At 51.0% G+C, this 23,703-nt stretch overlaps 1 protein-coding gene and 1 long non-coding RNA gene across 6 annotated transcripts in view; both read right to left on the reverse strand.

Moving 5' to 3' along the window:
- Positions 1–23,703, reverse strand: part of Glis1 (GLIS family zinc finger 1) — a 186,358-nt gene that overhangs the window by 143,138 nt on the left and 19,517 nt on the right. The gene's annotated exons all lie outside the window — the stretch shown is intronic.
- On the reverse strand, positions 5,750–22,811 carry LOC118238299. Its single transcript, XR_004768184.1, has 2 exons — positions 22,541–22,811; positions 5,750–6,591 (listed from the first exon to the last, which is right to left on the reverse strand). It is a non-coding gene; the product is annotated as an uncharacterized LOC118238299 (long non-coding RNA).

A 23,703-nucleotide genomic window follows, 5' to 3' on the forward strand; every position in this document is an offset into this window, starting at 1 on the left:
CCCAGGGAGGGCATGTTCCAGTCCTGAGGAGTGACCTGGGAAGGAGATTGGCACAAGTCCCCCAAAGCCTTTCCCGCTCACAGAGTGACCAATTGCTGAGATTGCTACAGAGAGAACTTGGCACAGGCAGGTCCTAGATCAGGATGGGAGCTTTGTACACCCTACCCCAGTCTGCCATCCAGTGCTGACCCACAGGCCTGCTGGGTCATGGCTGAGTTTATGAAGATGTGTTTCCTAATCTGTGTCACTCTGCTGGGGCTTGGAGTGGAATCCTTTCCTCACACTGGACATTCATGGGCCTGGAGGAGAGCTGAAGAGCAGGACGGATGAAGAATGCACATCGTAGCTGGGGGGGGGGGTTAAGGGCTTTTGTGCTCCTTCCTTCTGACCTCCACAAGGTCCTGGCCTGAGTGTGTGTGTGGGGGTTGTCCATACCTCTCTCCAGCCCCTCAGAAACATGCCCTGCTGCTCCATCTCCCAAGGTTTTCCCACCTCACAGCTGTGCATACGGGCTCCTCAGAAGCACTTTGCAGGAGAAGTGCTGCCAACAAGTACCAGAAAAGGCTTGGTAAAACCTTATCACTCTCATTGTCCCCTCTGCCAGTACAAGACTGTGACAAGGGTAAGACGGTAGAATGAGCCGGGTGTTGGTGGCACACACCTTTAATCCCAGCACTCAGGAGGCAGAGGCAGTCAGATCTCTGTGAGTTCGAGGCCAGCCTGGTCTACAGAGTGAGTTCCAGGACAACCTCCAAAGCCATACAGAGAAACCCTGTTGCGAAAACAAAACAAAACAAAAAAGGTAGAATGAGGGGGCCAAGCGGTGCTAGGGGTGCAGGTCTGGAGAAGGGTAGGACAGACCTAAAGTGAGAGCCCTATGGCAGTGAATTACCTGTGCACAGAACATTCCTGGGTCATAGCAGTCACTCCAAGGGCCAGCACACAGAGGCATGTGAGTTTGCAGAGTGAGTGAACCAAAGGTTTGCCTTGATTTCAGGCTAGTCCAACCTATAGAGAGCCGAGGCCCCAGGGGACATCCCTAACCTCTAAGCTGAAAAGGCTGGAGAGCCATTGGGACCAGATGGGGACTAGTGTAGAGTAACCTTATATTGCAAAGAAAGACATAATGGGTACAAGCACATCATAGTGGAGCTAAGGCTCACAGATCCTCCTTGCCAACCAGAAGCACCAACACAGAACCTTCAGAGCCCCCTGAAACACAGCCCATTCTCTGCTGGTCCCCAGATCAAGAACCTTTAGTGCCCTCAGGATGAAGTCCAAGCTCATCCATCCAACACCTCTTCCTTCTTTCTTTACACAAAGCCTCTGCCTGCAGCCTCCATACCAGCTAGAGGAGAGTCACCTGCCTTTCCCCACCTGAGCAGCCTCTCTGCACAAAAGTCCTGGGATTTCTCCCAGGGCAGGAAGCCAATCTGGGCCCATCTTTGTTCTTTGTCAGCATAGTGGTTCTATGAAATCTGTGGACCCAGCTGGGTATCTGCTCTGTGCCCTGGCTAGACACTGATGTAGTTCGAATAATAAAAGGGCCCAGACACTGATATTGGGGTTCAAACTTCAAGCTGAAGCCGGGAGTTGGTGATGCATGGCTTTAATCCCAGCACTCAGGAGGCAGAGGCAGGTGGATCTCTGAGTTTGAGGCCAGCCTGGTCTACAGAGTGAGTTCCAGGACAGGCTCCAAATCTGTACAGAGAAACCCTGTCTTGAAAAACCAAAAACAAACAAACAAAAACAAAAAACAACAACAAAAACCCAAAAAACAAAAACTTCAAGCTGAATATCAGAAAAGCAAAGCAGCTGGCCACTAGCTTCTTACCTCTACCTCAGGCTGAATGGGCTGATCCTGTCTCCACGATCTCTCACCGTGCCTCAGACTGTAACCTCTCCTCAGCATGGCTGGAGAATGAATACTGAATACTGAATACTGAAGACACTGCTTCTATCTTTTATACCCCTCCAGTGTTGGGATCCGTTACTCTTTTAGACTGAGTCAATCTCATGTATCCCTGGGTGGCCCTGAACTCAGATCCATCTACCTCTTAATCCTGAGCCCTAGGATTAAAGGTGTGTACCACCACCTCCTAGCTTCTGGTTGCTGGGATTAAAGGTGTTTGCCTGGCTTCTATGGTTTGTGGCTGACTTTGCTTTCTGAATCCTCAGACAAGCTTTAATAGATCATAAATAATATTATCACCACACACTGAGGATGTAGGAGAGGCTCACTGCTTCTGAAGAAGTCATACTTGGGAGGATGGGGCCATGGGACCCAGAGGAGAAATGGGGACTGGGTGGTTAGGGGAGACTTCCTAGAGGAGATGAGCAAAGTCCTGGGGGAGAACATGCCAAGAGCATTGTAGAGGAAGGCCTGAGCAGGCAAGCACACAAAGTGACAAGGTACAAGGTGCTACTGAGCCAACCTCTGCCAAGGCACATCTGGCAGAGCAGTCCCCACTCACGGGCTGCAAAGACACCAGCAGAGACCACCAAGGGGAACGAGCATGCAGCTGACCCTGCATGCTGCCACCCACCTTTGAGTCCCACTCCCATGGAAGCCTACAAACATGCCATTCCTTGTGGCTGCCCTGCCACAGAGGACTGCGTCCTGAGCGCCGCGGTGTCTGCGGCCAGCATGATCTGTTATTATCCCCGTCAGTGGGCCGGCCTGTGTGCATTCCTCGGTGATGAGTCTGGCTTCCTCACAGGGTCTAATCAGTGCCCAATCGCCCCGGCTTTGATCTGCTGCACTCTCTGCAACGCCATACCTGACTTACAATCTGATCAGTGGCTATACTGCCCAAGTCAAAATTACCCCTAGAGAGGTCCCAGAGCCCAAGTGCTCCCTGCTCTTCCGGTGAGTCCTTTCTGCAAGGGCTCCTACCTGACAAGTCAGTTCCCTCACCATCACACCTCTACCTCCATGCATGCATCACCCATCTTGTCCAGGCTCCAACAGGCCCAGCCATACCCTGTACATCAGTTACCCTTGTTGGAACACCTATCCTGCCCCACATCTATCCAGCGACTGCTGGCCCAGAGCCATGACTCTCAAGCAAAACTTCTATAGAAACACCATGTCTCAAATGGCCTTTGCGTCTACTTTATTCATACGTCCCCAGCTCACTATCACACATGTCCCCAGCTGTCCCTGTTTGGCTCCTACCATCCCATGCAGGTCCTTCGGGTGGGTCCCTACCCGTTCAGCTCACATGGGTAAAGATGTGAGTCTATTCTGCCAATTTGAATCATATCCCCTCTTTTCTCTTAGCTCATCTCACCCTCCACCGGTTCCAGCTCCCAAGCCTCTCCCCGGGAGTAGGGTGTTTCGTTGGCCCTTATGTAGCCCTAGGAAATAAGCAAGATGGAGTTAAGCTCTGTGCTGTAGAGCAGGAACACTGTGGACCCAGTACGTTCTAGGCAACTTCATTTCCCAACAAGCCCCTCCATAGCTACTATTACCTAATGAAACAGGTAAAGAAACTGAGGCAAAGAAGGGTAATGGCTTATCACAGCACCAGGTCTCACCAGGCAGGACTGAACTCATCTTCCAAGGACAGTCTTGGAAGCCACCACTATGGCCAACATAGTCTTAAATGGCCAGACTGGTCCAATGGCATCTCACATCTCGCTGTTCTAATAAGTATCCCAACTTTTCAGAGTCATAGGACCCACACATTCATCCATACCCCCCTGCCCCCCCCAACACACACACAGCCTCTAAGACTCCTAGATGTGCATGGCTGCCTCTAGTCAGCCACTGGGATGGTTCCCAGAAGTCTGTGAGGCCAGAATAGCTAAGCCAAGTCTAGCATGATCCTCTGGCCTCCCAACCTCTTCCTTGGCCCTCTGTCCCAGTCAGAACCACAGCAGCCTCTCAGCCCCACCTCAGACACACCTTTTCATCCCTAGTAGATGAGCTCCACAGGAGGAAGGCAGCTGATTACACACAGCCCAGCTGCAGGCTGGGGCTGTGGTTTCAGCACTGTGGACATCTCCTTGAGCCTCAGTTTCACCCTCTGGAAAACATACCATATTGTCTGCTACCTAGCCTACAGGTAGCTGGGCTGCTCAGTAGCATGGGTATGAGAAGCACAGTGGGGTTCACACATGAGGAAGCACAATCAACTATTAGTGCCCCCTGGCCAGCCTTCCTTGAGAACCTACCCCAGGCAAGCCCAAGCCTGGATCCTGGGGTGCCATGCAGGAATATCATCCCAGCCTCCGTAGGCCATTGCCATGGGGGCGGGAGGTAGATGGGGAATAGAACACAGGAAATCACTGCACAGGTGGTTAGCACTGTGTGGATGGTCACTCCAGGAACTGGGGGCCCTGAAAAGGGTCAGGGCATTCTAGTGACCTTGAAATGGGCCTCAGGAGTCAGTCAAATGGAGAAGAGCGGGCACTCTAGGCAGGGACTGGCATGGCCTGGTGCTCTCAGAATAAGTCATGGGGCAGAGGAAGTAACAAGAATGATGACAAAAACAAAGGACACTACACACAGTTGGTGACCAGGGCAGGGTCCTTTCAGGCTCAGAGCACCGCACTTCTATAGTGGGAATTTGTTCCACCAACAGTTTTGGGGGTACCAGTTTTAGGGCGTGGCTTCGGTGTGTGGAAGAGAAGTGGCCTCGCTCTCTCTCTCGGGTGGTGATCTGAGCATCCTGCGTCACATCCTGCACCTCCAGGAACATAAAGACTGCGGTGGCTCTTTACCTTCATTGTGTGAGTGTTCCCCAAATAAGTATTTGTTGTTCTTTTATTCGGGCATCCATGGACTTCCTTAAGCTGCCCTCACACTTCCTTTCTGTAAGCCACTGGTCCCACCAGGTCCCCTCTGCCTTCTTGCTCCTCACAGCCAGCTCAGTAGAGCTCTGCTGGCCTAGCCACGTGGGCTCTAGAGGGACCAGCCCCTAACTGTGCAGTGCTGAGGGCACATGAGAGACAGGAACACCCTCCAGGAGCAAAGCCCTGGCCAGACAGGTGATTCAAACAGGCCAGCTCTGCTTCCTCTGTCTGTGCCACCTTGGGCTCAGACCCTGGACTTTGGGTGGCAGGAGTTACCACAGACAGGTGGAACCAGGTTCCACCGTCCCAGGCAGACAAGTTGCACATGCTAGCCACTGCATTGCATTTATTGACATGTCCTTTTCATAGGGCCAGCTGAGCCTTCCCTGAGACAGGGACTTGGATGTGGACCCAGCAGTGAAGGACAATCAACAGTGGAAAGGGGTTGCATTTAGCCTCTACCCTACACCCTATATGCTGTACCCTGAGAAGCCCAGGGTCTGCCTATCCAAGGAAGGTGGCAGGACGGGGTGGGGTGGGGCGGGGCAGGACACAGCAGGTCTAGCCCTCCAAACAGGACTCTGGAACACAAGAGCTTACAGTCTAGAGTGGAAACAGAGAAGAGGTGGCCTAGAGAACTATGTTGTTCAATGCCTGAGTATTCAGCTATCACTAGTGGGTACCCTAGAAGGAAGACTACCCCTCACCCCACTATAAAACATGAATCAGCAGCCTCCACCTCAGGAGCCTTTCCTGGGACCACTAGGTTAGAAACCATGGCCAGGATGCTACACCCAAGTACAGATGCCTGAGATGTAAGAATTCTCAAGCCCTGTTTATGAGGTGGGACAGTTGTTCTAAGGGTTTCCTGGCCCTCAGGAGCCGGCCAGCTCCAAGAGGCTAATGCTGAGCTCTGCACAAGCTAAAGTTTAATAAAACTGGAAGCAGCTAATGGTTAACAATAAAGAATAATATTTTTCCTTCAAGCAATTAAGTTGTAATATAGAGCTCTCTAATCCCTTCCTGTTCTCTCCCTTGGGATCACAGATCAAGCACCAGGAGAAATGAATTACACATCACTGTTCCCCACTTGAAACCCAAGTTTTAACACATCTATGGGAGAACTATTGCCTCCTGCCTAATGGCAGGAATCTCTTGAGGATTTCTATAATGGTTTCACGTAGCAAGTTATCCTTCTGCAAACACAGGACCTGCAGCCGCCCCACTCCTGGATGCTGATAGATGCCCTTCCTGCTCCTTCTCAGAACACTAGAGCAAACACCAATCTTACAGAGTGCTGCCCCAAACTTCCTTGTTCCTCTAACACTTGGGGACTTAAGCTCTCCAATTTTATCCTTCTCTCCCTGGCACCCTTGGGTGCTACCAGACAGTACTCTGCTCCTCACATTAACAGCCTGTTTCCCATCTCAGCACCTTTGCTCATGCTGGTCCCGCCCCTGGAATCACACCTATATTCCAAGGCCTACTCCCTTCAATAACCCGCACCCAAGTTCTTCTCTTCTCCTTTGAAGCCAGCCTCTGGAAATAGCCACAAAGCCAGGACCAGAGCACCCTGGTCCCATCCATGGACGCTCTGCTATGGACGTCTCTCCACTTGACTTCACAGTGCTCAGCATCTTCAGGAAGTATGTCTCCATTTGCAGGCTGAATTCATAGGTGAACCAGTGATCTAGAGGTTACCTTCTCTCCAGACAAGGAAGGGAGCCAGAGGAGGCAGGACACAGGCCTTTGCCTGTTACCCAAGCAGCAGCAAAGAGTCAGAGAGGAAGCCTAAGGATGACATAATGAGACACCTGGTAAGTGAAGTGCAGGGGAGACAGCAAAGCCAGCGAGGTCACCCACCAGAGATCTTGGGGGTGATTTGAGAGCTCCTGAGTTCAGCATTTAAGGGCCTCTCTAGGCCTCCCCAAAATTCAACTCTCACAGGACCTCAGTCCATGCTTCAAAGCACAGTCCAGTGTTACCACTTGTGCCTAGCAGGCCTTCCTCTGGGGAGCAGCTGTCTGCTTCTGATCCTCAAGTCCAGACTGTGAAAATTCCTGGGGCAAGCTCAGGATGTACTCTACCCTTAGTGGAGGACACACCAGGAGAGCTTCCCTGGATGGCACCATGTCAAGGAAGCAGCAGCAGCAGCTTTCTGGCAGGCCTGGCTGTCCTCCACACCGCATGCATGTCCAGCAGAGGTGTACCGAGTACGGGCTCTACTGAGCACTGCAGCAAACGCAGGTGCATGTTCCACCTCATTTCACCCCAACAACAGCCTCAGACACCCCCAACTTCTGTCACAGTTCACAGACAAGAACAGAAGACAGAGAGGTTAAGGACTGGCGGACATCACCAAACCGGGCTCTTTTGGCAGCTCTAATCACCATGACCCACACCTTCTGTGTCAAGTGCAGGCCTACAGGGAGGGGCCAGGACTGAGTTATTCTAGTGATCAAACCTCTGACGTCGGAAGCCTCCTGGCTCTAGGCTTTATAGGCACTTCTGACGTCTGCCCTTCTCTGCCCCAGCGAAGCCACTGGGCTGCCCAGGCCAACATTCTGAGGACTCACTGCCCTGCCCACATACCATCCAGACCAGACAGCAAACAAACAGGACACAAGGCAAATCCCATGCATCCTCCCAAGCGTGTTCTCCCACGCACTGGTGCTGGTAAGATGTCTAGGGGCCCACCACCTCAGCCTGTAGACAACGCCACAGCAGCAGCATCCTGTCCAGAAGATGACGCAAGTATTCCAGGCTGGGATTCTCCCATCTGGAGAATCCTGGGTGCTGGGCCTGGGCGGGAGCAAATGAGGCCTTCTCTGCAAAATTAGCCATCACTCCAGTCACGGGTGGCAGCCCTGCCCTCCCAGAACTACTGAGCCAGCCCACTGCCCACATCTGAATTCTGGTTCAGCAGCTGCCACCCAGATGGAGGTACGAGGGGCCTGCAGCCCAAACTGCTCCTTCCTAGAGGGCCACAAGGAGAGCATCCCAACAAGGGCACCTTGGTCCATTATGCTTGCCCAGAACCCTCACCAAGCTCCCCACATTCTGGCCCATGCTGCCCTCTGCCAAGTCTATCAGTGCTTGTCCCCCATAAAAACCTCACCCCTTCACAGACATGTCAGCTTATGGGTTCCAAGTCCCTCAACCTGAATCCTCTCACCTGAGACTGGCCATAGACAGGCAGACAGGCAGACAGGCAGACAGGCAGGCAGACAGGCAGACAGGCAGGCAGGCAGGCAGGCAGGCAGGCAGGCAGACAGGCAGACAGGCAGACAGGCAGACAGGCAGACAGGCAGACACAGGCAGACACAGGCAGACACAGGCAGACACAGGCAGACACAGGCAGACACAGGCAGACACAGGCAGACACAGGCAGACACACACAGGCAGACAGACACAGGCAGACACAGGCAGACAGACACAGGCAGACAGGCACACGCACACAAGCGCACACGTGCGCACACGCGCACACGCGCGCACACACACACACACACACACACACACACACACACACACACACCCCAGTCCCACGTAACAGCAGGTATGCTAACCTCATGCTAAGAGCCACGTTGTCCTAGCTGCCCCCACTGCTATTCTGAGTCCTCAGCTTGCTCACAGCAGTCTGAGTCAGAAAAATACCACAGAAGGAGGCTTAGCCAGGCAAATGGTTATTTCTAGGTTCTGGATGTTGAAAAGGTAAAGGTCAAGGTGAAGCATGGTAGGTTTTAGATACAGGCCCTTTCCTAGATTCTAAATGCTGCCTTCTTGCTCTGAGTTTGTATAGTGGGGACACTGCCTGATGTCTCTTTCTAGAGACAGTAATCCCTGTGACCTGCCCTTGTGACCTCATCAAACCCAATTACCTCCTAAAGGAGCCACCTCCACATACAATCACACTAGGGGTAGCGGGCAAAGGAGAAACAATTCAATCCAGAGTACGGCTGCCACAACCCACAGCTCCTAAGGAGGACACTCAGACAGGAGGAGGCTGGCTGATGAGTAAAGGTCACTAGCAGGAAGTAGAGTTGGGATTCAACTCTGAGTCCTAACTCTGAGCTGGGCTGCTCCAGTGGGGAGCCAGGGCCACAGCCCCACCAGTATCCACGATATCCCAGTCATCTGAATCACTACAGGACACAGGCCCTCGGCCTGGGGACCCCTGTTATGCAGTAGAGGTCTCAACCTGACCCCTACTTCCCAACAGCCCTCGCCTCTTAATCCCTCCTGTCTTCACCCCTCCACTCCTTCCTGCCCTCATTTCCTCACCCTTGTTCATTCCTTTCTCTCTCCCCGCCTCCTGTGCTTTCTCCCCTCACAGCTGCTGGTCACAGCCCCGTTTTCTCACTTGCACCTCTTTTCAAGTTCCACCTTCTTCCCGTTCCACCCTCTGTGTGGTGACCCTTAGTCCAGGCAGGACATTTAGAAGGAAGCCAGCAGGTGGGCAGGGTTACCGTCAGCACTAGAGAGGCTGAGGCTAGAGGATCACAAGTTCCTGGGCCAGCCTGGGCACAGCAAGACCCCATCTAAAAGGAATGGGGGAAAACAAAGGCAGGCAGAGTCATAGACCTTGTTCCTCTGTGGGGTAGGCGGGTGACAACTTCAGCAGAGGGCTTTGTTTTTCTGGTTTTTGGTTGTCTTTCTTTGTTTTTTGACACAGGTCTCATTATGTAGCCTGGGCTGACCTAGAACTAGCAGTCCTCCTGTGTAACTGGGATTTCAAACCCGAGCCACATACCCAGCATCCTTGTTTTTAATTGAACTGTAATGTACCTCTCAAGTCTCTCTCTTTGAAGGCACACTCCGGTGGTTTCCCTATAGTCAGAGCAACACCCATCACAACCATCTGCTCCAGAATATTGTCAGCACCCTAAGGACACCTTCCCCCCACCAGCAGTCCCTTCACTGCCGGCCTCCCAGTCCCTGCACACAGGCCCAATCAGACCATTGCATATAAATGGAGTTACACGCTATATGCCCCGCCCAAATTCATCTGGCATCTTTCCCACAGTGGGACGATTCTAAAGTGCATCTGTACATTCATGCTGTCACAGGTATCAGTACCTCGTGATCTTCACGGCTAAACCGATTTTCCACCAAGTCACTCCTGTTTATCTACTAGTCAGCCATAGTGCATTTCAGCTGTTTCCACTGACTGGCTATGGTGGGTACTACAACTATTAGTACTCGTGAGCAAGTTTGTGTAGACACACTTCTTCCATCCTCCTGGGTACAGAGCTAGGGCTGTAGGTGCTAGATCAGAAGGTAACTGTTCGCCCTTTGAGGAATGGCACATTTTACATCCAACGGTGTAAGAGCAGAGTGGTCCAGGTTCTCCACACTCTCATCAGCTCTCCTCACCTTCTATCTTGATTATAGGCATGGGGGTGGTATGAAATGGTAGCTCACACAGGAGAGATCAGAATTCATCATCAGGGACTGTGTTCATTCCCTCCCAGAGAAGTCTAGGGCCAGAGTTGCCTGGAACCTGCTCCCCTCAGTTCCTTTCTACCTGAAGCCCTCCCCACCTATCAATCTCATTGAGTTCTGGTGTTGGGTGGGTCTGTTCTAAGTCTTATAATTGCCCCCACGGTAGGGATGCACAAACTGAAACAGATGGAAGTGGCTACGATGGCAGAGGCAGACACAGAGCTCCAGCTCTGCAGTCCAGCTCCAGAACCCTATCTGTGAGCCACCAGTCAGAAAGATACTGCAGCAAACACGGCTGGTTTTAAATTGGTGCTCCCGCCATCTGAGAGCCCAGCTCCCTCCACAGTCTGCCCTGCCCACGATCTATCCAGCCACACAGTCAGCATCTAGTGTTTATGGAAAGCAGTCCAGAATCCCAGGAGTACTCTGCCTCCCTGCGCCTACCTATGAGTGGTCGCCTCACAAGTCTCCCCCAGGCCCCTGTGCCCATCCAGAAAAGGACTCACCTGAGACTGGACTTGCAGCATGTACTCTAAGAAACACTAGACTCCCACAGGCCACCTATCTAGGGACACTGAGGCGCTATCCTCATCTGGAAATAGGGATAAAAACGATCCCTTCCCTTCCCTGGTATCTAATCCCCCTGGGCCAAGGTCAGGAGCAAATCTGGGTCTAGCAAGTAAAGCAGCCCCTGGGCCAAGGTCAGGAGCAAATCTGGGTCTAGCAAGTAAAGCAGCCCCTGGGCCAAGGTCAGGAGCAAATCTGGGTCTAGCAAGTAAAGCATAACACAATGGAGTCAGAACTAGATTGACAACAGTTAGTTTATTAAAGGGATAGTACTCACGAAAGGGCCAGTGACCAGGTTTACACCAGAGCCGGAGTGACCACTCAGCCAGGTGGGAGAAAAGAGGTGCCTCTCTGCTACTTAAACCCTTGCTACATCACTGTGACCACACCCAAGCAGGCGTGGTCAGCGGCACCTGTGGCCAGCCCCAAGCAGGTGTGGTCAGCAGTACCTCTAAACAGGTTTACTCCCACAAGCAAGAGTGTAGCAGTCTCCTCCAATGGGTAGGACCAGGAGAGTGCCATGATGGACATGATCTGAACCTCCTTGTCAAGGGCCAGGTATGGCCTCCCACTGCCCAAAGTGACAGAGCCTGGGTATCTGCAAGTATACTGAGTGACCACAGATGGCCAAATGAGTCTTGACCAGTGTGGTGTTGCCCTCCATCTAATGCCATGAGGAAGTGAAGGCACTAGAAGCCATCACAGTTTGTCACCCTGGTGGATGCAGAGCAGATCTAAGCTTCAAAGTCAGCTGGACCCTGGATACATGAGCGGCCTGCCCCTGCCCCCAAACTGCCCCTCTGCACCCCTGCCAGTGGGATGTAAATGGCAATGCCACCCCTTCCTCCTTATGGAGCCTCAGGGAACACTGCACAGCTGCCTGTACCTAGCTCTATCCTGTGCACTCTCTACACTAACCCGGGCACAGGCTGTACCCCATTTGACAGGGGAGGAGAAAGCACTGAGGAATAGAAGGCAACATCTCCCAGGGTGCCTGGCACCAGAGATACCCAAAAGTCCCTGTGCTCCCTCCCCTGAGCACACTGGGGTAGCACCTGGGGACCCTGAGAAAAACAGGGTCCACAGAGCAAGCTCTTGTACAACCAATACGACCTCCCAGCTCAAAGCCACCAGCTCTCTGAGTAAAAAGCTCTGAATTTCACTAGACCAGAGGGGCCTTCCAGCCCCACCCCCTCCTAACTAAACAGGGTAGTGAATGGACCCATCACTGTCTCTGACCCTCCATGACCTCAGACTCCTCCATGACCAAAACCACACAGTTAAAGCTGCTTAGACTTGCCAATTTTAATCAAGCCCAGCCCCAAGCAACATTCTTCAATAAGGGGGATTTGTTTAGCTTGTTCTGAGCATCAGCATTACCTTCTATAGAAATGTTCTCCCTCGGTCCTCGAAGACAGCACACAGCCTTCACAAACCCTCTCCTCACCTGGGGAACTGTCTGCTGACTGGAGGCTACTGCAATCCCCCAGGCCAACCATGCTCACCACAGAGCCTTGCGAACAGCACTTTTAACTGGTTCTTGCCATCTCTCAGGCAACACTGCTTTTAGCCGCCTACAGCAAATGTATCAGGAGCAGGGCAGGTGTTATCAATCTCATCTTATGGCTGCAGACACCAAAGACAGAGAAATAACTTGACCAGGAGAGTTAGTTTCAAGGTTATATACTTGATCGTTTAAAACCAAGCCAGTCTCTTGGCTTTGCTCAGGGGACTCCCCATTCTCCTCCCACACAGCCACACCCAGATACATCTAGAGCACAATGGATGGCGTTGAAGGAGGAAGAAGAGAGCTGACTTTAGGACAGAAGAAACTTGAGAGCCCTTCATGAGTATTCCATTTCCAGGAGTCTCGGTCTCTCCAAGGGTGGGTAGCAGCAAAGGGTGAGGCCCTGGCTCTTTGGAACCCAAAAGCACTGAACCCTGAACAGAGACAAGTCTCTCTCTGCAAGCAGTGCCTGGGAAGGGGCGGAGACCCATTCCATACCATGAGTGCTGCAGTGAGGTTAAGGAGTCAAGTGTGTGCTATGACCTGGCGTGACCTCCCATGGCAAATGCCCTTCAAGGTAACCTGACACCTGCAGTTTCCCAGAGCTTTCTCCCATGACAATTCATGGAAGACCGAACAGGGCTTCTTTTCCAATTGTACCAATGAAGTAAGGGAGACTGTGGAAGGAAGGTGACCACCTGTAATTCAACCTCACACGTCTGCCCAAAAGGGCACTGGGTGCATGAGGACCAGAAGGAAGCACTGTGCTATGTGGGGCTGTGTCCAGGAGGCACCGTGCCACCTGGGGCTGTTCCCAGGCCTTGATGACTCCTAGGCAAATGAGCAGACCCCACTGTGGTATCTATCAGTCCCAATCCAGAACCTTCAATCCAACTGCATCTTATTGCTATAGCAACTATTTCTCAACAGGGCACAAAGGCCAAAAGAAGAGATGCCGCCTGACTAAGGTACCCAGCTAACAAATGGCAAAGCAGGCCAACTCCACAGTCACCGCCTACACCTCACAGATAACTCTTTAAATCTGTGTCACCAAGCCAGGCGTTGGTGGCGCACACCTTTAATCCCAGCACTCAGGAGGCAGAGGCAGGCAGAAGGCTGTGAGTTCAAAGCCAGTCTGGTCTACATAGCGAGTTCCAGGACAACCTCCAAAGCAATACAGAGAAACCCTGTCTTGAAAAAACCAAAAAAATCTGTGTCACCAAAGAAAACGGATGTCCAGGTTCCAGAAAAAAAAACAGCAGGTGAGAGAAGATGAAGGCCCTTCCACATACAGTTTCCAAAGCAAGGTCTTCTTCTGGGAGGCTGAGGAGGGAGGACTCTCTGCTGTTCTCCATCACCCCCTGCTCCCATAGAGCAGCCTCCAAGCTGTCCAAGATCCTAAACAGAATCTTTCAGTGTGAAACCACTCCAGTAGCTAGCAGGGCTCCTGCCACCACCTGTCCAGAAGAGGCCAAGCTGAGGCCTGAGGCTGCTAACAAGTCCTGGGGTCAGTGGTACCCTAAGACTTCTCCTAAGAGGACAGTAGAGACACAAGGAGACAGGCAGAGGGGAGCAGGGGAATGAGGGAAATGCAGCCTCCACCCCAAGCTGTTTCCACTTTTCAGATTTACTCAAATCCCTTAATTGACCTCTATGGAAAGACTCCAGTAGGCAATCCTGCCTACCAAGATGTCCCATGAGCACTCTAGGGAAGCCTGATGGAGGCCAAGGGAAGCCCCACAGCCGGGTGCAGCAGGCAGCCAGGCCACACTTGGTAGCCACTGGTTGCCCTGCATCACCCAACAGAACTGCCTGGCTAGCACTGGAACAGCTTTGTGGCGGGAAGGCCTGGGTCACAGCTACAACTGTCTGCCTGCAATATCCACAGAAAGCAATATTTTTTAACCGATCTACTTTTATTTTATGTGCGTTGGTGTTTTGTCTGCAGGTCTGTGTGAGAGTGTCTGATCTTGCAGTTACAGATAGGTGTGAGCTGCCATGTGGGTGCTGGGATGAACCCAGGCCCTCTGGAAGAGTGGCCAGTGCCTTTCACTGCTGACCTATCTCTCTAGCCCCCCAGAAAGCATATTCTTAATAATGAACACAACACGGGCCTGTGTGCCACAGAGCAGACCTAAAGAGACTATGTTACTGTTCCCATCTCATAGGTGAAGGAGTCAAGATGATGAGGTTAAGGAACTCACAGTCGACATCCTGTGGACTGTGGTCACATTTGGCTCATTCCACTCTGATCCCATCCCCTAGATGGCAACTGTCTCAGAGTCGCTAGGCTACCCTGCCAGACTGCAGAAAAGCCCTCCCTCAGGTAACAGAGCCCTGCACACAGTAGGCACTCAAGAAGCATCTTGTCTCTCCTGTCTAGGCAGAGGAAGGACAGACTCCTCGGGTCCATATTTTCAGTTTTAAGCAGCCTTAGTCCCTGGCTAGGAAACAGTGACAAATGTCCCCATCCAGGCAAAGGGCCTGCCAGCCGTCTATAGCACTTTCTGCAGCCAGCTGAAGGGACGATTCCACCTTCAAGGCCCCGCCAGGGATTGCCTCCTTCTCTGAACTTGGCCTTTCAAAGCGGCTTTCATTTATCGGGCTTTAATGTCTCACATGATTTAATCGGAAACACGTGCCTTGTAAATATCGTCTGTCATGTTCCATCAGGTTCACAGGGAAAAGTACAAGTCAATAAACAAAGGTTGTAGCATAAATCTACCTTGAACACATAATACCTCAAATAAGAAAACCAAAACATGTGTGGCCTCTGACCTGCACAGTTTCATGAGCAGGAATCCGGGGGGATAGTTGGGAACATTCTAAGACTTCATAATTAATAGGGAGGCGGGGCCGATCTGTTTGCATAGTGCCAAAGCAGAGCCATTCAACTAAAGACTACATGCCCGGCAGCACCTGCCAAGCCACAGCACACCTTACTTGACCAGTACCCGGCAGCCCCTAACGCAGAAGGCCAAGAGCACTCTGGGAGCATCTTTCTTAAGAAGGGGGGGCGGGGGCTTCCACCTTTTCCTTGCATACAGGACACAGGGGAAGATGGTTTGGTAAGAGCCTTGGGCTTTCCTTCCCACTTCCTTCCTCTGTAGGGCTCCAAGTGCAGACACAGAAAAGCAGAGGAAGTCTAGAAAGTCAATGCACCTATGATTCAGGTCCCGGCTCGGCCACTCAGGACCATGTGCTGACAAAGACAGGGTTCATGCACCCCAGCATGAACTGGGATGGTGCTTTTCAATGCTCAAATCTACCACCCCTATGAAAGTTCTCCCTGCAGCTTTTGGTGGAGAGCAGAGGCTGGAGGCAACATGGCACAGTAGGAAAGTGTTCTTCAGACAGATGAGAGCAATCCCTGCCCACAGCATTGTTACAGGAATCATTACTCACGTGGTATATTCTAGAATACTACCATAAAACATCCTACAGGAGCCGGGCGGTGGTGGCACACGCCTTTAATCCCAGCACTGGGGAGAGGCAGAAGCAGGTGGATCTCTGTGAGTTCGAGGCCAGCCTGGTCTACAGAGCTAGGTCCAGGATAGCCTCCAAAGCTACACAGAGAAACCCTGTGTCGGGGAAAAAAAAAAATACCATCCTACAGGTATATCTCCTCTTTCTATGAAATTCACAGACCTCAGAGTCACAATCCAGGAAAACATCATATCCCATGTATGTAATACAACTAATCCCGATATGGTGCTGGGGGGTGGGGGTGGGGGGCTCAGCACAGGCATTGTCCAGCAGGTTGAAAGTTGGGCCAACACTCAGTGCCCAACCGTCAGAATGTAGCAAGGGACGAAAAGGCAGCATGGACCTCAGCAGGACCCCAGCACGATGTCCTGTCTTTCTTCCTGGCCCACGCTCTGGGGCAAGCGCTGGTTTCCCTTCCACAGGAGGGCTTTCCCAGCTGTCCCTCTGGCCACCTGTAGTCCTTGCTGTTGAGGTGTATTCCAGCCTAGAACCCAGCAGAGTCCAGACACACTGTCTCTGCCCCCATCTAGCCTGGATCTCCCCTGAAGCAGTCTGGCCCATACCCAACACACAGGGACACTGCCACATCAATAATAGTTTATTTACTTGTTTATTCTGGTCCCTACCAGAATATAAAGTCCACGCTGAAAACTGTCAGAAAAGGGCCATCACAGTGGTAATCAGTGACTGTGGAGCAGGATGGATTTGCTGAGTGAGAACTGGAGCCCTGCCTTATGCTTCTCTAGTAGAGAATGGAAGGGCCTTTGAGATCAAAATCAAGAAAACCCATGAGTGTCCCATGCCTGAAATATAGCTTCCCATGGGTCAGCCCCTGCTGATGGTGTGAGGCGGGGGACAAGCTGGCAGGGAGCTGGGGGCTAAATAAGTAGTTCTGGCAGTCAGGTGGCAAGATTGGTACTTAACTACACAAGCATAGGGGTTAGAGAGCTGGTGCATGGATAACTGAGAGAATGAATAACACACAAGCCAGCATATAGATGAGTCATTTGAACTGCACTCCCGACTCCCCACTAAAGGGAGGTCAGGGTGCTGCTGGGCCCTCCTTCACATCCAACACAGAAAGATTCCTCTTTGGACCCCAACACAGGACCAGTTCCTGCCCACTCATGTGTACCCTAAGGCAGAACCAGAGCAGGCTCTGTGGCAGGCTGACATGGGTCTGTGGATCAGGAGCTAGAGGAATGGCTCAGTGGTTGAGAGTACTTGTTCTTGCAGAGGACCCAACTTTGATTCCCAGCACCCCCAGACTCACAGCTGTCCACAGCTCAAGTCCCAGGCCCCGCACATGGCACACAGACGTTCATGCAAGCAAAACACCAGTGCACATGAAATAAAATACATAAAACTTAAAAAACTTAGAAAAGAGTTTGTGGATGAATGACAGGCGGTGGGTAAAGATACGAGTGGGTGTCAAACATGTAAGAACACAGATGTGTGAGGTGGAAGGGCAGCTGGATGGAGGACAGGCATGCTGGCGCAGGGGCTGGTGGTAGTCATGAAGGAACACAGGACCCATGGTGTACAGAATGAGAGAAGATGAGTCCTTGGACAAAAGAAAGGCAGGAGGTGGTCTGCAAGTTCCTCTAGACCAGGTCAGAGGGTTCATACCCCTGAAGCTGCAATTCAGCTGGCAGAAGGCCCTCTGCTGCTACTTTCCCAGATGCCATCTCTCTTCCTACAGGGATGGACAGGCATTTGCCTCAGCCATCGTAAGTGACAGCCCACAGCCGTTAGTCTGCATTCAGTATGTGCCGCGCTGTGCAGCACTGCCTTCATGCCCTCTCGAGAGCTCCAGCTTCCTCGCCCTCGTAGTAAGCCTGCAGAAGACAGGTGGGCTGACATGGAACCCCTTTGAAAGGTGAGGGAAGTGTCCAGAACCCAATCCCAGAGGACAAGAAACATCCACTTCTGCATAGGGCGACAAACTCCTCAATGTCCTCCCCTACCAGCCAGAAGCGGTGCCCAGAGCAGCCAAGCCTACCCAGGGCCAGCCAGGACGCTGGAACTCAGGGAAGGACTCTCTGATTTGTCTCACAGCCTCCACCCCACCCCCCCGCCCCGCCGGTGCCTGTCACGCTCGTGCAAACGCGGTGCCTCCTGCAGACCCCCAGCACATGTGGGAAGCCGGTGCCAGGCACCCTCCCACACATGCGAATGTTCCTAAACAGAGTAATTAGAGTAGTGTTTAGGTAACTTTTACACAGGCCCCTAATCAGAATCACATGTGGGGTGGAGCCAGCCCTGGTGGCCAAGCCGGAGAGGCTGGTCAGTCCCCGCCCCAACACAACTGCCACCCTCTGCTTCCTTACACTAAGTTTCTCTGTCTGCACCCTCCCCAGCATGGAAACTACCCACACCCTATTACAGACGGGCCAAAAGGAAAACACTTGTGGTTTCAGGGCTGAGCCACCCACCAGCACCTCTGTAATCCAGCATGACACACACAAAGTCAGACTCGGCATGGACCTTCCAGGCCATCTACTAGAAGTGCATGTAAACCCAACAGGGGAAGAATGAAGGACTTCCCATCCAGGTCTATGCAAGAACTTAGTGACCACAGCACCAGTGGAATCTTGCTGATGCCTAGCCTAACCATGCCAGTCTCGAGCTCACCTTCCTTGGGAGTACCTCTCCACCCCCAGGTACAAGCTCACTCTGTTTGTGGGGAAGCACAGCTGAGTTCAGGACTTGTGGTCAAGCCCAACTGGACTCTTCCTAGTTCTTGGCCAAGGGTCTTTACCTCTTAGAGGCTTTGTTTCCTACCTAATGGAGATACCATAGGGAAATGAACTGCTTCACTGGCCTAAGGGAATCACTTGGTTCCAGACCTGACATGTATGTGGGTTCTCAGTCCCATCTCCCTTCTGATTTGCTATGTGGCCTTAAGCTAGTTTCTTGGGGGTCTCTGTGCTTCATAGGTTCCTCACTGAATGAGAAAGCTGGGCCTACCTTCACTGACACAACCTGAAGACCTGGTCCAACTTTGTTGTCCTCTGTGAGTCATTCAAGGCCAAGCACATTCTAAGGCTAATCTTCCTTCCCAGCCTCATCCCGATCACGTTCAGCCATATCTCTGTTCTGGCAACACCTAATTTTTACCAGTGTCCAGCACAGAAGCCCATACTCCCAGGCCATGAGTCTGTTCTTCTCGACAGTGGTGCTTCCTGAAGCTCTGCTGTAATGCTGGATCCCCAGCAAGTCACAACGCTGCTCCCAATGCAGCAGGTTCCAAGCCCTGGGCAGGGGAGAGGCAGGCCTGCATCTGACTGCCTGGTCTGTGGATGGGTCTGATGTACCCCAATGCACATGGGCCTTATGCCCCATGTGCCAAATCCTGGGCTGAGCCCTGTCCTCTTGTTTAGGATGTGGTTAGAACCTGCTCACTGTAACCACCACTGTGACAAGTGACTGCCAGTTACGAAGCCTGGAGATGTAGAGTCTTCACGAGTTCTGCTACAAAGCAGAGGTCTCAGCAGAGGGCTGGCCTGAGCCAGGCTCTGAAAGGCAAGAAAGCCCTTGACTAGTCAATAAACAAGAAGGAAGACTTTCCACAAGGTCCAGGAACCCTGCAGCCTCTGTATGACACACCTGAGCCTCCTGAGTCCCCTGAGCCTTTAGAGTATATGACCAGGAGGAATGAAGATCCCCACCTCCTCCCACCTTTCCAACCTCCCCCCATTTACTGCCTACACCAGGGCTCCTCAAACTTTATCTACTTGCCATTTTGTTTTGCCTGAGAAATAATTACATAATGCTGGGCACAGAGATATAAAACAGTGATGCAAATCAAACATTCACCAATAAATGGGCTGGAGAGACAGCTCAGTAGTTAAGAGCACTGGCTGAAGACCAGATTCAATTCCCAACAACCACATGACGGTTCACAATCATATGTAACTCCAGTCCCAGGGGAGCTGATGCTTCCACGGGCACTGCACACATGTGGTGCACAGACATGCATACAGGCACATAAGATAAAAATAAAGGAAAAAATAAATTTAAAAACAAGCCAAACATTTAATGTTAATAATAAATCACAGAGAAATTCACTTCAAAACAGTTCTTTGGTATACATCTAAGTTTATCATTTATTAAAGATGAAAGTGTTTGCATACTAGTGAGGTGGATGCACTTTTTATTTGTTGCTTCATTTCTTTTTTCCATTTTTTTTATTTCATTTTACATTCCAGCCATAATTCTCACTCCCTCTCACCTCCTTCCACCTCCCCTCACTGGCCCCCAGCCCACTCCCCAGTCCACTCCTCCTCACAGGTAAGGGTTCCCATGAAGAGTCAACACAGTCTGGCACAATAGTTTGGGGCAGGGCCAGGCCCCTCTTCCATGCATTAAGACTGAGCATGGATTCCTATCATGGGGAGTGGGCTCCAACAAGCTAGCTCATGTACCAGGTTTGTATCATGGTCTTCCTCTAGGTGCCCTCAGTTAGTCCAAGTTTCACAGCTATCTCCCACATATGGAGGGACTAGTTCAGTCGCCTGGAGTCTCCATAGGCACTTATCTTTATACAAGGAGTTTTTATATAAACATCTTCAACATGTTTCAGAACTGATTTATACTTTGACTTTATAACATGCCATGCTGAAAATGCCACTTTGCATAAATATATAGTGCAAAATAGCAGAAATGTGTGTAGGGCCATTTCAGAAATGGTTGGAAATTTTGTCCTAATCCAAAGCCAAATTTCATCTACCAATTTTTTAAATGAAATTTGTCAGCAACTTACACAGCAATTTTTTTCAAAAGAATAACTGTTTAAGGAATCCTATAGAAAATGTTATCGTAAGTTGGAAAGTGTATGAGGCTTTTCTCTTAAACTAAGAACTAAAACAAAGATTTCCACTCTCTCATTTTTATTCACTGTATTACCCAAAGTCTTAACTAAAGTATTAACTTTAGGACTGGAAACAAAAGTAAAAGGGATATTCATATGAAAAGAAGAGAAAAAATTATCCATATTTTCAGGCAATGTTACACAGCAATTTTAAAAATCATCCTAACACTGTATACTCCAAAGATACATAATTTAGTACATGCTAAGGAATGACAGTAGAAAAATATTAAAAGTATTTGTTTCCTATAATTAAACCATTATGCTCCTATAAAAGCAAAAAAAATGTACACGTAGTAAAACTCTGCCTTTTTATAACATACAACTGTCTTGAACTGAACCGAGGTGTCTTGGCAGCATTTGCTGGTGCTGCATAGCATGACTGCACAGCAGTGCAAACACATGTGCTGTGTGTTTAGAACCAATGCAGCATTACAGGTGTGCACTGCCCAAAAGACCTCAGACTCTTACATGTTGGATTCTGAATTGATTTTTGATCACTGCATATTCAGAAAACTCCAATTATTGCCATTTTTCACAAACACCACATTCAGCTATGCGACGCTCCAGTTTAAGAAGATCTAGTCAAGGCAAAAATGCTAAGTGGTAAAACTCCATTGCTGAAGATGCTATACAGTGAGTCACAGAACGTGGAGAGATCAAGCTGGTATTCACCTGGAAATGTCATCCCTATTGGCTAGCTTTCATAGTGCTGGAAGGGACTATGCATGCTACCAGAGGAGAAAAGTCATCATCAATCTTACCCAACTGCCAAATATAAAAGTTACAGTGATGACCAGTCTAGCAAAACATGTCCACTGGTCCAAAAGTAGCATGGGCACCATGGGAGTAACCAACCACTTTCTGAACAAACTTAAAGGTTCCCTCCACAAAAAAGAAAGCCAGACCCAGCAACATTATTGGGACCAAAAAGCTGCAGGTCCTAGGTCCCAGGGAAGAAACTACTACTACTATTCTGCTAAATGCAGAATATCAAAGTAACTCCCCAGGACTTATCGTTATACCCATAGATTATTAGCACATCCTTTGGTCCTCATCAGAGAAGTGTCTTTCTTCTGTAGACAGTGGTTAACAAGGAGACCCAGAACTGACTAAGGTGCAGATGAGATGAGACTATGGAATGCCCAGGCTTTAACAGGACATCTATATCACACCCTCCTCCAAGACATGTGCAATCTCAAGCCAGGCAAAATCCCAGCCTAATGAAGGCAGATGGGCATGAAGCCCCTCCCCTGGCCTAACAGCTATTGACAACTGATAGGCTCTGGGACAGGGAGACAGTTGTCTCCTGGTAGATCAACCTCCCTCTAGTGGATGACCAGACACCCAAGAGTATACTAGACTCGATGTTTTCAAAGGGACACCAAGCTGGATGCGTAGAAGTTGGGAGAAGGCGTGAATATGAGCAAAATACATTGCATGAAATTCTCATAGAAAAACAAAAAAACAAAAAATTACTGAGAAAACTGGAAACAGCAATTGGGAAGTTGTTATTGTTGTCACTCTGAAGACAAAGAAGGTCCGAAGCAGGTAGGAGTCAGAGCTGAGCCTAAGAGACACTGCAGGTCCAAGCATGGCCACCAGGTCATTCATCCCCAGTAAGTCAGCGTCTTCAGCAGCAAGATGGGAGGAGGTGGGTTCTGTGAGTTCGATGAACACAGCTGAGTGTGGCGCCCAGGATCTCCACCAGGGGCACTGTGCACAAAGGCACATGGGTTCCGCTAATACTCTAGCACAGCTGTGTTTTTAGAAGGCCTTCCCTATCCAGTATCTGACCCAGACCCTCTAGGAGCCTAGACACAGATTAGCACTCCAGTTTACAGAAGAAAAATATCCAGAATACTTACATAGCGCCCCAGTTCTCAAAACAGTGAAAATTCAGGTCCACGAAAATCTCCTTCCACCACGCCTCCCCCAATCTTCTACACCATGCTAAGGCCCAGACAAGATTAACCAGAAATAGACTATGTGTCTATTCCTATCAACAGTGGTCAAGCCTAATGCTGTGCTAGGTCCTTGGCCTCAGATAGTACAGAGATAGAGGAGGAGTGGTCCTGGGTCCCTAGAGAGGTGGACATACAGCACCACCACAGCCAAGAGGAAGAGGGGGCTGTCAGGGCTCCACCCACCTGGTGATCAAGGCCAACTGCAGCAGACACTGCCCGCCCTGCGAAGGAACGCACGCTAGCTGCTTGTGAGGCTCTCATGGTTGCTAGTAAAGGATGACCAAATGCTGAGTAATGACAAGGGCTGCAGTGGAAAGCCAATGAATGGAGCAAACAGGAAAGGACCGGGCAGCAGGGGGCCTCACCAGTAAGTGACACATAAGCAAACCTGAGTCAGCTATGGCAAGGGGAGCTCACTCAGCAGAGAGGAGGCCGTGTGAACATCCTGCCAAGGGGACAGACTCACTCACTGACTCACAGAACCGTGGGGCCATCTCAGCACAGGGGCAGTGAGAGAGGCAGGGTAATACAGACGACAGACATGGGCTTCAGGTCTGCCTTGCAGGGCAGAGCAGAAGAGAGAACAGCCACAGGAATCTAGACAGAGAGATGCTGTGGTGTCACCGTGTGAGAACAACTTACCCCAGCAGCTAGAAATAGAATGTAGTACACAGAAGTCCAGACAACAAACAGCAGGGAGACCCTGCAAGGACCAAACAGAGGTGCAGTGCAGGGCTGCACAGCCAGAAGGTGGTGGTAGAGACACAGGACTGTGCCCAGGGTCAGTACTGAACTACGGAAGCGGAGCTGCTGATGCAAGGAGGCAGCCAGGTGACCCAGAGTGGACATCTCCCAACAATGGCGTGAGGTCATGTGACACCAATGCAGCAGCAGCAGCTAGGTGCAGCAGCCTGTAATGCTGCAGCAGCTAAGTACAGCAGCATGGAGAGGCCAGGGCAGGGAAGGAAATGGGTGGGGTGGGGGGGTGGGGAGGAGGCTGCAAGCAGAGCACTCCAGGAATGGCTGAATCCTAACACATCTGTGGGGGGGGGGGCTCCATGGCA

The sequence above is a fragment of the Cricetulus griseus genome, chromosome 2 (genome assembly GCF_003668045.3).
Source record: "Cricetulus griseus strain 17A/GY chromosome 2, alternate assembly CriGri-PICRH-1.0, whole genome shotgun sequence".
In the NCBI taxonomy this organism is placed as follows: Eukaryota; Metazoa; Chordata; class Mammalia; order Rodentia; family Cricetidae; genus Cricetulus; species Cricetulus griseus.